General features: G+C 47.2%; 1 protein-coding gene across 1 annotated transcript in view; it reads left to right on the top strand.

The window, feature by feature from the left end:
- The first annotated feature begins 4458 nt into the window (after positions 1-4458).
- Positions 4459-10074, top strand: part of LOC116503420 (major histocompatibility complex class I-related gene protein-like) — a 465627-nt gene continuing 460011 nt past the window's right edge. The window contains exons 1-2 of the mRNA XM_032209823.1: positions 4459-4672; positions 9678-9950. The gene's annotated coding sequence lies outside the window, so the exon portion shown is untranslated. The remainder of the gene's footprint in view (positions 4673-9677; positions 9951-10074) is intronic.

Raw genomic sequence — 10074 nt, 5'->3', positions numbered from 1 at the left:
GGGGAGACCCCTCAGAGCGCCTCCTCGCAGCCATGGATCAGGGGGAGCCGCCAAAAAAGCCAGAGCAGTCCTGGAGCTGCATCAATGGAGGGAGAACATCAAGATCAGGGGAAACGATAAACACCGCTGTATCCTGCACTAAGCGAGGCCACATTTGAGATCCTGGGTTAATTCTGCTTCGCCTGGATACCAAAAAAGATGCAGAGGCCCTAGAAAGGGTGCAGAGAAGATCCAGGAAGGTGATAAAGGGGCTGGAGAATAAACCCTATGACAAATGGTTGAGGGACCTAAGTGTGTCCAATTTATCCAAGGGAAGGATTGGGGGGTGGGGGGACATGAGAACAGCCTCCCAGGGTTTGAAGAGCTGACATAGAGAAGAGAGGATTGGTTTATTCTTCAAGCCCCAGAGGGCAGGACAAGAAACAAAAGCTTGGAGCTGCTTAAAGAGAGATCCAATTTTAGGAGAACTTTTCTGATATTGAGAATAATTACTCGGGGAAATAGTTGGCCTCCTGGAGTTGTGGGTGGTTCACCGACAAAAGGGCGCCCGACAAAACCGCAGTGACAAAACCGCGAGTTCTAAACCGCGCCGACGAATGAGCGCTGAAGCACGCCGACAACAGCGCGCCGACAGAAGCACACTCGAAACCTAACCCTAACCCTTACCTTAACTTAAATCACGCTGTTGTCGGCGCGTTGATGACATCACGGTTTTTGCATCGCGGTTTTGTTGGCACGCTTTTGTCGTGCGCGCATTTGTCGGGTCACGGTTGTGGGTCACTGGAGGTTTTCCAAAATGGAAAAGACAGCCATTTTGACTGGGATGGAGCAAGCTCTCCTGCTCTGAGCTGAGGGCTGGACTAGAAAACCTCCGATATCCCTTCCAGCCTGATGAATCTATGTTCCAGGTGAAGAACCCCAAGTTACCTTCGCTCTGGAATCGGGATGAAAAGCTTTTGTTGCATTTTCAAAGTGAAGACCCGTTTTTCTAGGGGAGAAGGTCAGAGGTATTAAATGCAGCACATAAAATGCCTTATTTCCTTTTATTCTGATGAAAGAAATGTCCTTCTGGGTTCGGCTCCAAGTGGGGGAAAAAGACACTGGAGACATGGAGGCTGCTTGGAAAGATGGTTTAATGGAGGACACGACCACATGGCTTGAGTCCTGAACAGAAGTGACCACATGCTTCAATGTTGGTGGAGAAGAGAAGGGAAGCTGAGTCCCTGGTTTTATCCCCCTCTGGCCTTTGATCTTGAGCTTGTGTTCTTATGGGTTGTCAGACTCCCATGGGGCCATGCAGGGGCAACTCTCTAGGCTGCGTTTTGAATCCAGATTTGGTTGGGTTCTCAGATGCCATGTGGGGAGTTGGGTAAAGGGCCAATATTATCATGCCTGAATCCCATCCCCCTGGAGCTGAAGGGGAGAACTCTTTATTATGTAAAGTAGACTAGCTTGGCCTTCTTAATGGCCCATTGACAAAGTAGGAATGGGCAGGAAGCTACAGGGACCTATTCTGTCTTTTAAAACATGTGTCTTCCTTTTCACATTCAGAGAAATAGTCTGCCTTTTCAACATTTCCTAGGATATTTCATTTTTCTAGGAGAGGGCTGGGTGATAACTTCCTACAATTCTCTGGTGAAGACATGAATCTTTAGGAAGCTTCAAACTCTTCAGTTTACCTTAAAAAAACCCAAAGATGGCTGCTCTCTCCTTTGGCGGTTCTTCTGGGGAATCCTGGGAATAAAATAATCTCTCTTCCGGTTATAATCCTTGTTATTACGATGGCCAAATGTAGCCAATAATGAATTGATGCTCCTGTTTTTACACTTCCCATGATGTGCCAAGAATGAGTAAGATGCAATGATTTCTTGAAGGCTTGAACCACCTCCTGCTCTCGTCTGAAGTCAGAAGGCTTCCTCTGAGCATGTGTAGAGTAGAAATTAGCTGGTCCTGGGGTGGAGGGAAAAAGAAGGACCTCCTGCCTTCCTCCCATGGATTTGCACTTATACAGATGAAGAAGGCTGAGGCCATTAGGGGGACCTTCCAGCTGCTTTTGAGTCTCTGGAAACTGCCCATCTGCAGGATGAGCCTCACTTTCAGATCCTCTCTTTTCCCTCTGGATTCACAGCAGGCGAAATCTTTGTCTGTTTTCAAGAGTCTGGTTTGTTTAAGGACTGGCTCAGTTACATCCGCTGTGTGAATCTGGCCTTTGTGGGTCAGGAGAATCCCTGGCAAATGAGAGGCTGGTTCCTGAGCCAGGATTTTGGAAAGGAGACAAACAGGAGACGGACTGAAGCCGCTCAGGACAGCCTTTGCCTGTGGAAATCAGAGAAGGGGAGGGAGCTGCCCTGCCCAAGCATTCTGGGGCCTCTTTCTCAGGCACAGCCCCCCACACACACATGCCTCATCTGGGGAGGACCCTGGTTGACCCAGATATGCACCCCCTGCCTCTCCAGACTCCTTCCTTAGGGCTGCCCAGAGTTTATTGATATGTTAGTCAAATGTATATAACCCTCCCGGGTGGACTACTCCAATGCGCTCTACATGGGGCTGCCCTAGAAGAGCATCTGGAAGGTTTCAGCTAGGACAAAATAGGTGATGTGGGCAGTTATTATGCACCACAAGAATGACACACCTTAAATCTCTGCTCCACAAGATGCATTGATTGCCAGTTTGCTTCTGGGTCCAATTCAGGCCCCTGTTTTTGACCTTTGGATCCCTTCGTGGAATGAGACCCCCCTCTTCCAATCACATCCGTCCACCCCACCAGCTCTAGCAGAAGAGGAATGTTGTGGGTCTTGGTTGTTAAGAAGTCACATGTAGTGGGATCCGGGAGACAGGCCTTTTCTGATGTGATTGTCATCCTTGATATTCTTCAGAAGTCTTTGAAAATAATGGTTATGTGAATAGGCTTGGAGATCTCAAGGAACTGGGGAACTAGCAACAGGACTGCATTGCTGATCACATCAAATCTTTCCTTCCTGTTGATTAATAATAAAATGATTTGTTAAAAATTGCACAAAAAAATAAAATATTGGAGTGAGAAACATTCATGGTTTTATACACAAGATTCTCAAAAGGAATATAAAAATTAAGTCAGAGAGGTTTTTTTTAGAAGTAATAGGCAAAGAACTTGAAAAAATAGCTCTCTTTTAACAATGATAACTTTTTAAAAACAGAGATAACTTCATTGTTTTCCACATCAACAGCAGTGAGAATGGCCAGATTAAGTGCTTTAATCAAAGACAAGAATACATCCAGTTTTGTTTCTAGTTGGAAACCGCTTCTGGACTTCGTTCTCGAGATAGAAAAACATGATACCTTCACTTTGGATTTTGTTGATTAGAAAAAGTTGTTATAGAAATGGCTAACACTTATTAAGTTTGCAAAAGGCAAAGGTTGAGGCTGTAATGTTATTATTTTTATTCAATTTTTTTTTTTTTAAATACACATTATTCCTTGGGAGATGACAAAAAAAAAGAACTGGCATTGCTTTCCTAGCCAAGAAGGGAATATGATCTCCCACCCCACGTATATCTTTTTAGCTAAGAAGGTACCAAGTGCTTCCATTCTCCTTCCACCTTCCAAAGACCCTCTCTGAGTCACAAGGGACGTGGTTGATTTTAAGATTACGTTTTTCTTTTTTCCGAATTTTCACTTTGGAGGCAACGTAAATAAAGAACAATGGGAATGCGATGGGACTTGAGATGCTGAATTCCTTTCTCCTTCCTTGAGCCAACAAACTGCTGAAGTTGCACAAGGCTTTTACGAAACCGCTGAAAACAGGCTGCAAATGCATGTGTGACTTTGTGACACTCCCGGAGGCATTGAGGGACTGGCGCTCCGTCAACTTCAAGTGGGGGGGGAGAGAGATCTTAAAAGGGCATCTGGAAGAAGAGATTGGGCTGCCATTTGTCAGAAATAGTGTAGGGTCTCCTGCTTGAAGGGGGGTTGGAATAGATTACCTATACGATACATACGTATGTATAGCATATGTATATGGGTACATATTTATTTTGAAAGTGGGCATCAGACTTTCATTTTTTGTAATGTCTGCCAGTGTGTTCACAGAAAAAAAAGTGACGACAAAGGTTATCTTGTTTTCAAGTTGTAGCCACTGACAGCCTTCAGACAAAAGCTTCACTTGAAAGGAGGGGCTCCTGCAGCCCTGAGCTGCAAATATTCCCCCCTTTGTGATAATCTTCCCTTGGTTACTAAATTTATCCCTCTTTCCGCCCGACAAAATACAACGAGTCTCAACTCAGCCAACGCTAAACCATAAAGGAAGTTTGATGTTAAACCACATTAGTAGCTGTGCCAACCCCTCCCCCCCCCCCGCCACGCAGTTTTCCCCTTCCGGACTCCTGCATGCCACACCTCTGCAGCGTTAACACGCCTCCCCGTAGATCCGCCCCTCGTTATGGCGTCACGCTCGACACGAACTCCCAGCGTTCCAAGCGTTGACTCGTTAACAATTCACAACTCGAAGGCATTTTCCCGCGTTCCAAGCCGGCCGGGGGAATCCCGGATTCCTAACCCTGAGCGCATGCGCAGCGGGGAGCGTTTCGTTGCAAGCCGCTGCGCGGCGGGACCGTCGAGGCGATGCAGCCCCGTTGGGGACTCCTCTGGCTTCTGGGGTTCGGCGCTTCCTGTCTTCTGGCGGGCAGCCGCGGTGAGTACCGTGGCGTAGTTGGAGGGAGTCCACTAGCTGAAACTCGGGTCAGGAGAGGGTGGGTAGGTGAATCACAAGGTCGCCAGGATGCGTGGGGAGGGGGAGCGCAACCTGCGATCGGATCCCCGTTCTTGCCTTTTTTTTGCCCTCCAACCCCCCCCCCCCCCAAGAAATCCCTGAACACGAGACTGGAGTAGAGGAGTAGAGAGTAGAATGTAGAGAGTAAAGGAATAGGAGAATAGAGAGTAGAGTAGAGAGTAAGACAGTAGAGGAGTAGGAGAGTAGGAGAGTAGAATAGAGAGTAAAGAAGAGGAGTATGAGAGTAGAGGAGGAGAAAAGAGAGTAGCAGGTAGAGAGTAGAGTAAAGGAGTAGGAGAAAGCAGAGTGTAGATAATAAGAGTAAAGGAGGAGTAGGAGAATAGAGAGAAGAATAGAGTATAGAGTAGAGGAGTAGGAGAATAGAGAGAAGAAGAATAGAGTATAGAGTAGGAGAGTAGGAGAATAGGTTTCCACCACAAAACCGCGCTCGACCTAAAGCTGCGCTCGACGAAACCACGTACCTGACATCATCACAGCGCGACGAACAAAGCACGCTGTGAGCGGTAAAGCTAAAATTAACGCGTAAACCTAAACCTAACCCCCCCCCGAAACCTAACCCTAAACCTAACCCTTAACCTAACGTTAAACCTAACCCTAACCCTTAACCTAACCCTAAACGTAACCCTTACCTTAACGTGAATCGGCTTGCTTTAAAAGCGCTTTTTAAAGCACCCTTTTTTCTCTGTGGTCGTATTTGTCGCGCTGCTGCTGATGTCAGGTACGCGCTTTAATCAGGCGCGCTTTAGTGGACCGCGGTTTTGTCGTGCCACGGGAGAATAGAGTAGAGAGTAAAGAAGAGGAGTATGAGAGTAGAGGAGGAGAAGAGAGAGAGTAGCAGGTAGAGAGTAGAGTAAAGGAGTAGGAGAGAGCAGAGTGTAGATAATAAAGAGTAAAGAGAGGAGTAGGAGAAGAGAGAGTAAAGAAAAGGAGTATGAGAGTAGAGGAGGAGAAGAGAGAGAATAGCAGGTAGAGAGTAGAGTAAATGAGTAGGAGAGAGCAGAGTGTAGATAAAGAGTAAAGAGAGGAGTAGGAGAATAGAGAGTAGGAGAGTAGAGTGTAGAGTAGAGGAATAGGAAAGTAGGAGTGTGTAGAATGTAGACTAGAAGAGTACAGGACCGTGGAGGTCTTCTAGTCCAACCCCCTGCTCAAGCAGGAGACCCTCGACCATTTCAGACAAGGGCTGTCCAGTCTCTGCTCTGAAACCTCCAGTGATGAAGTGTCCACTGTTTGCTTGGATGGGATGACTGAATTCCTGAAATAATTATTGTACCAATAAAGGAGAATTACAGGTAGCTCAGGGTTGAAATGAGGGTCCTTTTCATGTGGACGTTTCATGACCCACACTACTAACATAGTCAGTGTTAGTGCTAGCACTGATATCCGAATCCTAGCACTGAGGATGTTACCTCGTCTGGCTCACGATGTTACCTCGTCTTGCTCTCAATCCTGACAAGACCGAGTGGCTTGTGTTTTTTCCTCCCCAAAATTGGCCATGTTCTCCAACTCTCAGGCTGGGGGGTGAAATTATACGCCCCTCAGACAGATTTCGCAATTTGGGAGTCCTCCTGGATCCACAGCTGACTTTAGATCACCATTTGTCAGCTGTGACCAGGGGGGCATTGCCCAGGTTCGCCTGGTGCACCAATTGCGTCCCTACCTGAACCGGGAGGCTCTCACAACAGTCCTGAGCCCTTGTGACCTCAAGACTGGACTACTGCAATGCGCTCCACATGGGGCAGCCCTTGAAGAGTGTTCAGAGACTTTAGCTGGTCCAGAATGCAGCCCCGAGAGCGATCGTGGGTGCGCCTCGTTACACCAACGTTACACCTATCCTCCGCGAGCTGCACTGGTTGCCTATTGGTCTTCGGATACGCTTCAAGGTGCTAGTCGTCACTTATAAAGCCCTACATGGTATTGGACCTGGGTCCTTGAGAGATTGCCTCCTGCCGATTACCTCCCAAAGACCCATTAGATCCCACGGATTAGGCCTCCTCCGAATTCCATCTGCCGGCCAATGCCGGCTGGCAACCACCCAGAGGAGGGCCTTCTCTGTGGCTGCTCCGGCCCTTTGGAACGATTTCCCCGTGGAGATTCGGACCCTCGCCACCCTCCAGGCTTTCCGTAAAGCCGTTAAGACCTGGCTGTTCCAGCAGGCCTGGGATTGCTGAGTTCCATCCCCTACTTGAATTGGTGTGCGTTGTTGAGACCTTTTAAATTGTTTTGTATTGTTGTTTGTTCTGTTGCCTTCCCATTTTGTATTGTTCCCGCTCCCCTTCCCTTGGTTTTGTTAGCCGCTCTGAGTCCCTCGGGAATAGGGTGGCATAGAAGTCGAATAAAACCTCTAAACCTCTAAAACCTCATGAAACGTCTGCAAGAAACGAGGAAAGCTCAGAGAGCACCAAAGACCCTCATGTCAACCCTGAGCTGCTATATAGTATGAATATAAATAGAGCAAATCTCACTCCTCACCAGCACTGATGACGTACCTTAGTTGGGTAATGAAACATCTGCAAGAAAACAAGGGAGTTCACAGTGCACAAAGGACCCCTTAATAATTAATGGTGAAATTTAAGGCCATTGAAAATGCCCTGTTGATTTTCCCAACGGTTTATTTCCAATCACGATGTCTCTTATTCTTAACTGTTGTGTAATCATTTATTCAATTCTTCAGATGTGTTTTTAAAATATTTTTTTAAAGAAAAGAGTGGACAAGAAGGGAGATTGCTATTATGGGAAGTTTGTCCATGCAAGGGGGAATGTCTTTTTGCAGCCTTTCTAAATAATGTAAAGGAACAGAGCTAAGCAAGCCATTGCTCAACCTATTGCCTAGTTTCACTCGTTAAACTCTTTTATTGCTTTTAAATCGCGATTATAAAAATCCCAAATAAAAATGCATATATGGTGAAGGGGGAAAAAGCATAAAACAAAGAGTGCTTTTAAGAACTGAAGATCGCATGCCAACATTTCCTGGTTAATTTCCTCAGCCACTTCTTCTCCACCCCTGCTTGCCCAATTCTGTTTGAGTAAATTGTTTTTTTTGAACAGTTTTGCATTTCTTCTGCCAAGGTAACGACCTTGAAGATTCTTGAGTGTCTCAAGAGGCCCATTTCCTCCCACTTCCCTTCCTCCAGTTCAAAGCTGTGCCAGCAGCTAGCACAGCTGGCAGCAGAGTCGGACAGTGAGGAGGTTGGGAGGAATATGGCCAGTCCTCGGGTGGTTGAGGAAAGCTCAGACGAGGGTTCGGCTGTAGCTTTCAGAAATCCATCACGGCAGGCTGTGTCCAAAATGTGGTTCCACCACAAAACCGCGTTCGACTAAAGGGCACTCGATGAAAACCGCGTAGCTGACGTCATCACAGCGCGACAACAGCGCGGAGAGAAGAAAGCACCCTGTAAACGCTAAACCTAAAATTAACCCCTAAACCTAACCCCCCTAACCTCATCCTAAACCTAACCCTAATCCTAAACCTAACCCTAAACCTAACCCTGAACCTAACCTAACCCTTAACCTAACCCTAACCCTAAACCCCCAAGGTGGCGCAGTGGTTATAATGCAGCACTGCAGGCTACTGCTAGATCAGCAGGTCAGCGGTTCAAATCTCACCGGCTCAGGGTTGACTCAGCCTTCCATCCTTCCGAGGTGGGGTTAAAATGAGGACCCAGATTGTTGGGGGGCAATATGCTGACTCTCTGTAAACCGCTTAGAGAGGCCTGGAAGGCCTATGAAGCGGTATATAAGTCTACTGCTATTGCTATTGCTAACCCTAACCCTAACCCTTAACCTAACCCTAAACCTAACCCTTACCTTAACTTGAATCGGCTTGCTTTCAAGCGCTATTTAAAGTGCCCTTCTTTCTCCGCGCTCGCTGTTGTCGCCCTGTTGATGACGTCAGCGACGCTGGTTTAATCGGGCGCGCTTTAGTTGAGCGCGGGTTTTGTCATGCCACGCCAAAATGTCTGTTTGCCTTACACAGAGTTTATTTGGCCTTTTAATACAGTTTCATCAAGTAGACAGAGCACAGAAGGCTCTGAATCCAGAAGGCCATCCCAGCCAAGGTTGAATCTCACATAACTCCCTGATACAGCCTGTCTACAATACAATAGCAGACTTGGAAGGGACCTTGGAGGTCTTCTAGTCCAGCCCCCTGCCTAGGCAGGAAACCCTATACCGTTTCAGAACAATGGCTATCTAACATCTTCTTAAAGACTTGCAGTGTTGGGGCATTCACATAGATCATAGTTAAGAGATAAACGGTACTGAGACCATGGCAGTTTGCTGCTCATGTCTTTGCGTAACTTTCCTTCTCATTCCTACATTCGGCGTCGGAGGCAGAGGGGGAGTTCGACAGCCGTGAGGCCAAAGAACAGCTGGAGCTTGTTCCCAATGTGCACATGTGCAGAGCTGCCAGACAACAAGAACAATTAAGAAAGGAGGGTTCGACTAAGAGTTAAGCCACAGCTTGGAGGTGATTGGCCCCTCCTGTAGGAAACAAGAGGACTGGGTGAACGGGGAGGAGGCTTTTGCAGGAAACAATTTGTTCATTCGGTCGGTTCCAAGAATGGAAAGTTCTGTTTGTGACTATAGGAGACTCTGTACCAAGTTTTGCTTTGCCCTGTGTTTGGAAACTAGTTACCATGCTCCAAATGAGATACGTTGCAAGTGGATAAACATTCCTTTGAAAGACTGTTACTAAGCCTTGCTGACTGTGAATGAAAGGAATTCACAGGCGTGTAATAAAAGAGGTTTTGTCGGGACCAAGACTTTGCTTCTTGCTTTCTAAGGAAGCCTGGGTCAGAACCAGCAGGCTGACAGCCGAAAAAATGTTCAACATCTGATGGCAGCTCTGACAGTCCATTATCTCAGTTTGCAAGTCCCCCTAATTCCGCACTGCTCTTGTTTCTCCCAGGCTCCTCCCCCCGCCGCATCCGTGTGAGCTACTCTTCTGCGACCGAGGATTATCCGGGACTGCCGCTATTCTCTGCCGAGGGTACGTGGATGATCAGCTCATCGCTCGCTACGAAAGCACACTCAGAGGTTGCATCTGGGGCAGACTGGATAAATATGCTGGAGAAGGAAGAACCCAAATACTACAACAGGTGCACCAATGTTTTGAAAAAAGACCAGGGAGACTTTCAGGAGAATGTGCAGATGCTCCAGAGACGCTACAACCAAAGTGGAGGTGACCGTGTAGCAGGGAGAGGGAAGTGGATGCTATCCTGCCAATGGAAGGCGATGGAGGGGAACGGTCCATTTTTTTTTACGGATCTTCCAGCCCTTCCTCATGAATTGGATTCGATTGATCA

Source organism: Thamnophis elegans, chromosome 2 (assembly GCF_009769535.1).
Source record: "Thamnophis elegans isolate rThaEle1 chromosome 2, rThaEle1.pri, whole genome shotgun sequence".
Lineage (NCBI taxonomy): Eukaryota > Metazoa > Chordata > Lepidosauria > Squamata > Colubridae > Thamnophis > Thamnophis elegans.
This window is presented reverse-complemented; position numbering and strand designations above follow the sequence as displayed.